The sequence below is a fragment of the Gracilinanus agilis genome, chromosome 4 (assembly GCF_016433145.1).
Source record: "Gracilinanus agilis isolate LMUSP501 chromosome 4, AgileGrace, whole genome shotgun sequence".
In the NCBI taxonomy this organism is placed as follows: Eukaryota; Metazoa; Chordata; class Mammalia; order Didelphimorphia; family Didelphidae; genus Gracilinanus; species Gracilinanus agilis.
In genome coordinates this window covers 507432721-507439949 of record NC_058133.1, presented here as the reverse complement: position 1 = coordinate 507439949, position 7229 = coordinate 507432721, and positions in this window count along the sequence as shown.

The following is a 7229-nucleotide window of genomic DNA, read 5'->3' as shown; positions in this document are numbered from 1 at the left end:
TTTCTCACAATGCAATGATAGTATAATAGTCTATTTCATTTAGGTACCACTTTGTTTAGCCATTCCCCAAATGATGGGCATCTACTGTGTTTCTGGGTCTTTTCTACCACAAAAAGGACTGTTAGAAAAGTTGTTTTTCATTACTTTCATTTTTGGTGATTTGGCATAATTATTCATAGGGTTCTTAACAGTTTGCAGCTCTATTTATGACAATTGATTGTTCACGTCCTTTTTGATCATTTATCCATTGAAGATAACTTTTTTCTCATAAATTGTATATTTCTGTATATCTTGGGTATCAGGTCTTTATCACAGATATTTAATGCAAAAATACTACCAATTGTTTTTTTCCCCTTTTTTATCCTAGCTACATTGATTTTACTTATGTATAACATTTTATATTTCATATATACAAAATTATCTATTTAATCTTTTGTGATCTGTTATCCCTTGTTTGGTAAGACATTTTCCCTGTAATCATAGCTGTGGAGGGTGCCTGAATTAATTCTCTTCTAATGTTTTTATGTTATCACTTTATTTTCACATTTCACATCCATTTTAAGTTTTCTCTGGCACGAGGTATAAAGCAATGGTCTAAACAGGATTTCTGCCAAACTGTTTTCTTGTTTTCTCACTACTTACTGTTGAAAGGAGGGCTATACCCCAAGCAATACATGCTTTTCAGGATTACTTAACACTTTTTTTAGCTCAAGCATTGATAATTCTTGTTTAGGTCTTTTTATTAATTAACTTGAGATTTAAAAAAAAAAAACCAATACCAGTTTTGATAGTTACAACATATAATATAACTTGAAGTCTGGACATACTATTCCCTAGTTCCTGGTTTTTCTGTGTTTTCTCCTTGAGGTAGGGGTACTTGTTTTGGTATCTGAACAAATAGCAGACTACTCTATAGTTCTTACTTAGTTTCTAGGTTTTCATTAGTTCTCTTGAAATTCTAGACTTGTTGGTCCTTCAATGAATTGTATTTGGGGGTAGGGGTGGGGAGAGGAATCAGTTCTTGCTCCTTAAAGTGGAATCCATAGTTTTCCAAAGTGCAATTTGTATTATGGGAAGTATATCCAGATCCTTTTCTATTTTTTTGTTTGGGCCCATAGTTCCTATTCTTCTTAGGTCTTGGTTGACCTGTTCTTCTTGTTATTCAGTTATGTGACCCCATTTTAGAGTTTTCTTGGTAAAGGTACTAGAATGGTTTGCCATTTCTTTTTCTAGATCATTTTACAGATGATGAAACTGAGGCAAACAGGATTAAGAGACTTGCCCAAAGTCCCTCAGCTCTTAAGTATCTGAGGCTTTATTTTATTTTCATTTATTTATTTGGTTTTAAAACCTTATCCTCCATCTTAGAATTAATACTGTGTATTGGTTATAAGGCAGAAGAGTGGTAAGGGAGGGTGTGAAAGGAAACTCTTGGTTCTCTTTGTCTATTCTGAGTTTGCACTTATAAAAAGAGAATCTTTTATTCTCTTTTCCTAGTTGGAGTTAACACTTTGGTTAACAATAACTTAAGTACCCCTACTTAGTACCTCACTAAGATTGTGAAGACAGGATTAACTCTCCTTGGCTACCTTTTGATTGAATCAACAAAAACTTGAACTAGGTGGAGGAGCTGAAAAGCACTTAGAAAATTCACACCCTCAGAAACTGAAACTGTGAATCCTTTTGATGAGAATTTACCCCTTCAGAAAGTGAGAAATGGATCCCACAGACACTAGTGTCTGGGCAGTTTCAGCTTGAGTCATCTCATCACCTTGACCTACCTCTTGAAGGGAACTTGGGTGAGTGAATAGATGGCTTTCCTTTCTCATCTTTTGGAGAGTTTAATTACAACTGAAGGTCAACAAGTCTTGACTGAGTGAAGCACCAGAGAAATATTTAAATAGATAGACTTAGATAGATGAAATGTCTTCTCTACCTTTCTTTATTTCTCTACTTTCACTCTTTCAATCTCTTTTATAAATAAAAGCTATTAAAAGTCATTTTGACTTTGAGCAATAATACTTTAAATTGGTGACTATCATATTATTTACAATTTTCATATATTTTAGTCCAGTGATGGGCAAACTATGGCCAGTGGGCCATATGCAACCCCCCTCCCAAATGTTCTATCTGGCCAGTGACATTATTCCTAATCTGACGAATACAATGAGTAGGATACAATACAATGAAACTTTGAAAGAGTTGTCTTAGAAACAGACTGACAGATGAGCATTTCCTTTCCTTTGGCCCCCTCTTTAAAAAGGTTGCCCTTCACTGTTTTAGTCAAACCATTAAAATTTAATTCCTACATATTTTGGCAACCATTAAGTTTTAACCCTTACAAGGGCTAGGCAATGGGGGTTAAGTGACTTGCCCAGGGTCACACAGCTAGGAAATGTCTGAGGCCAGATTTAAACCCAGAATCTCCTGTCTCTGGGCCTGGATCTCAATCCACTGAACCACCTAGCTGTCCCCCTGAGATTTGATTTTAACTCATAAAGATGAGTCTTCCTGATTCTAAGCCCAGTGCTTTATTCACTGTGCTATGTAGTTCCCTAACTGGATGTACTTTTTAGGATACTGATATTTTGGGGCTCCTTTAAGAGTAATCCTAGATATAAGGCTGAATTATATCTGAGGATTTCTTACCTACAATGGATTCTTTCTCATAGGATTACAAATTTCTTCCAACCCTTTCATTTTATAGATGGGAATGTTGAATTTGCTTGCGATCACAAGGTAATAAGTTTTGGACCTGGAATTTGAACTCATATATTCTGACTCTAAAGCCCTTTCCATCATGTTGGCACTAACCACATTCATGAACTTTTTGCACTTCTCAAATGAATAGGACTTCCCCTATTGAACTGAGGTTACTTGGTTGAAATATGAACATTAGTTCATTGAAATCTATTTAAATAGTTTGTGGTTGCTCAGACACCAGGAGCACTGCCTTGTGGGAGCTATATGCACTATGATTCCACGGTAACTGAATCAGGGTGATTGACAGGAAACTGAATCTTCTCCCCGGGTGTCTGATAAGCAGAGGAGAAGGTGGAAAATGTCCTAACCACACTTCAAGCCTTGATTGAGATGTTCTGTCCTTGAGTGTGTGGTTGTGTCTTTCACAACTGAATGTGATTGAAGGCAAATCTTTGTAGACTTATAGGATTATAAAACAGTAGACTATAAACCGGAAGGGGTCTTAGAAGATGTCTTATTCTCTCATTTTAGATCTGAGTAAACTTAGACTCAGAGACTTGCTCAGGGTCACATGGAGGTTCATTGATAGTCACATAATTAGTCATTTGGCAGTTGCCCAATGTATCCTAACCATGATCATTGGGTACCATCAGGGAAATGAAAAGGTGCCTCTCTAAGCCTCAACACCTTGTCTGTAAAATAAAAGGGTTGGTCCAGTGACTTTTAAAGTTACTTCTAGCTCTAAATCTATGGTCCTTAGGACCAGATATGTGGGGATGTACAAGTAATTATGTCTTGAGGGTTCTTTTAGATTCTCATGCTGGCAGCTATCTAGAAGAACAAACTCAGAGAGCTGGAGCTGGAAGTGATTTTAGAAGTTCTCAAGTCTAACTCCCCAACTCTGAAGTTGTTCATTCAGAATCAGGATCTGTTGGGCCAGAATGGAACAGCCATTAATCAAGAGATGCACTTACAGCTTGATATTGTAGAGTAGGACTTCTTAATCCGAGGTCTGTGAAATTGGCTTTTTTTTTAAATACTGTGATAACTGACCCAAGAATACTGCTGTTGGGTTTGTTCCCCAGAGTGATCTGGGGAAAAAGGAAAAGAAACTTTAGGTTCTAAAATATTTATAGCAGCTCTCTTTGTGATGGCAAAAGAACAGGAAATTGAAGGGATGCCCATCAATTGGGGAATGACTAAATAAGTTGTGTCATATGATTGTGATGGAATAAGAATTGTGGATGACTTTTTTATAAAAACATGGAAAGACCTACATGAAATTATGAAGAGCAAAATGAGTAGAACCAAGAGAACATTATATCCAGCTATAGAATTCATGTTTGAAGAATAACTAGTGAATGTTCAACTCCAAAGAAAGAACTGCTGAATAGAAACATGAAAGACATAGTTCATATGTATGTATACTTCTTCATCAACTGCTTTCTCTAGTGCAGAGAGGGGAGGGAGGAAGGGGGATACCTAGAAATCTTCATGTAACCAACAAACAATTAATCTTTTTTTTTGCATCCCAAAGCATTATTATTAAAAAATCTCCATAGGCTTTGCCAGACTGCCAGAGGTGTCCATGACAAGTGAAAGACTCTCCTGTTGTAGAGAAGCCAGATGGACAAATAGCCTCAGAGAGGGGTCGGTGAGGATCCCTCTGATTTTCATTACTATGGGTGATACTCCATTCATTTCCATGTGAATAGGTCTACCAGGGTCCCAAATAAATACCCCCATTTGAGATGGTCCCATAAGAAGCCAGGAGATAGATGTCTAGGACTTGTCAGCAATATGTTCTAGGCCGATGCTGCCTGTCTCTGGAAGGTGGGAGAGTCTCCTTCTGTCCTATCCGCCCATTGAAGGCTTTACTGGGAGCACCTGAGTAGCCACTCTTTTGGCAGTGATAGGAGAATAGAGTGTTCTTCTTACAAAGGACTCTTGGTTGAATAACTAAAACATCACAGTTACTGACTAGGACACAATGTCATCTTTCTCCATCCGGTGGAGCCAGACGTTGCAGATTCACTGGGTTTTATGGGTTTGAAGGATTAAATATCCTTAGAATTTTCCCAAAATGAAGAGGAAATTGAATGATCTGGGAACAGGGTCATGGAAGAAGATAGATGTGCATATAGCCACCATATAAGGTTACAGCATTTACAACTTATAACTAGTGGCCCTGAAACATCAATTTTCTCCCTTTAAAATGAGGGAGTTCAATGAAATGGCCTCTGAAATAGCTGCCAGCTCCAGATTTATAATCTTAGGACCCCATTCTAGGGGCAGAACCCTGAATCATCCAAGGGTAGTCAGAAGGGGTGAAATGGTATTGTCAATCAGTCAGTCAATAAACATTTATTAAGGATTTACTCTATGCTAGACACTATGCTAAGAGCTCAGGATATAAAAGGAGAGAAAAAACATTCCCTGCCCTCAAGGAGCTCACAGTTTAATTTGGGTGACAGTACTTAAACAGCTAGGCACAAACAAGTTACACCTAAGATAAACTGGAAGTAAATAAGAGAGAGAAGGCAAAAAAATGTTATGTTTATAGCAACCAGGATCATTAATTTGGACTATAAGTTTGTTCATCCACAGGGACAATATAAGTGAGATTAGTTGAAAAAACTGACAAATTGATAATGGTATTTTTATTGGATTTAGGAAATAGAGGGTTGGTCAGCCAGGTGGCTCAGTGAATAGAGAATCAGGCCTTAATTTGGGAGTATCTGGATTCAAATCTGGCCTCAAACACTACCTAGCCGTGTGAACTGGGCAAGTGACTTAAATTCAATTATTGTTCCTTTGCCTTAGATCCAATATTTAGTATCAATTCTAAGACAGAAAGTAAAGGTTTAAAAAAATAGAGGGTTGATAGCTTATGTAAGGATTGCTCAAACAAGTAACCAATCCATAGTGATAATTGCCTCATATTTGTCAGGCCTGGTGTTAGGCACTGGCCGGGGGGACAAAAATAGAAATAAAACAATCCTACCTTCAAGGAGCTTACATTCTACCTGTGAAAACAACTAGAATATATATAAATATGCATAACATATTTAAAAAAGGAAATTCAAAAAGCAGAAAGTAATTCAAGAGGCAGCTAGATGTCTCAGTGGATAAAGAGCCAGGACTGAAGGTCCTGGGTTCAAATTTGACCTCAGGCACTTCTAGCTGTATAACCCTGGGCAAGTCACTTAATCCCCATGGCTAGCCCTTACTACTCTTCTACCTTGAAACTAATACACAAGATTGATTCTTAGATGAAAGGTAAGGGTTTTAAAAAACAAAAATAAAAACAAAAAAATTAAAGAGAGTAAATACAGGCACTTACTACATGCCAGGCACTGTGTTAAGCTCTGGAGTTAAAAGGAAAGGTAGACATAGTCCTGGCCCTCAAAGAGCTTCTGTTCTAATGGGAGAGACAGCCCATACATAACTGGACATTTATAAGATGCAGATAGAGTAGATGAAAAGAAGGAAACAAATATTTAACTACCTACTAGATTAAGTACTTGATAAATATTATCTCATTTGATCCTCCTCCAGCCCTTTAAGAAGGCTGGCTGCTATCTGTTACTCTCACTTTCCAGATGCAAAACTTGATTTGCTCAGGGTCTCACAGCTAGCAAGTATCTGAGGTCAAATTTGAACTCAGATCTTCATGATTTCAGGCTCAGTGCTGGATTATCTAAAGTGCCATCCAGCTGCCTCTGGTGGCCATCTGCAAATACACTGCCTTAGAGGGGAAGGTACTAGCAACTAGGGTGGACTCCCTCTGGTGGCCATGGTGAGAGTTGCACAGGATGGGCGGGCATGGATGGGTTGCAATTTGCATTGTTGGAAGAAACTCCATGAAATTAAATCTCCATGTGGATATTCTGAGAGAAGTACAGAGGAAAGGTCAGTAATGGACAATAATGGATTTCTTTGTTTTTTACGTCTCCTTCCTTTTCTTTCCCCTCCCCTTGGAAGGAACTGCTTTGTGTAGTGCTTAATAAATACTTGTTGCTTGATTGATGATTGAAAAGAAAGAGAAAAAATACAGTTAAGTTAAGAGAACCAACACATTAAATAAGACAAATGGGGTAAGGAGTTTTCAGCACATCAGTTTGGAGAAATAGTCTCAGTTTCCTTTAAAACTGTCCATTTTGTCATTTCTTACGGCACGAGACTCTCCTGTTTCATTCATATGCAATGATGCCTGTGGCCATCCCCCAAAAGAAGGCCACCTCCTTAGTTTCCAATTTTGAGATGCCAGTGAAAGAGTCGCTAGATATATATTTTGTACAGGCAGGACCTTTTCCTCTTTCTTGAATTTTGGTAGGGGATAAGCCTAAATAAAGAGTGCGCTAACTTTCTAGGCATATTTCCAAATTGTTCCCCAGGTACATTCTTGTTGAGTGGGTTGCTATTTGTTCTCTTGGTGGTGGTTGGCTTCCTTAGTACTCAAAGAGGATCAAAATCACTGGGAGGCAGCTGGGTATCTCAGTGGATAGAGAGCCAGACCTAGATAT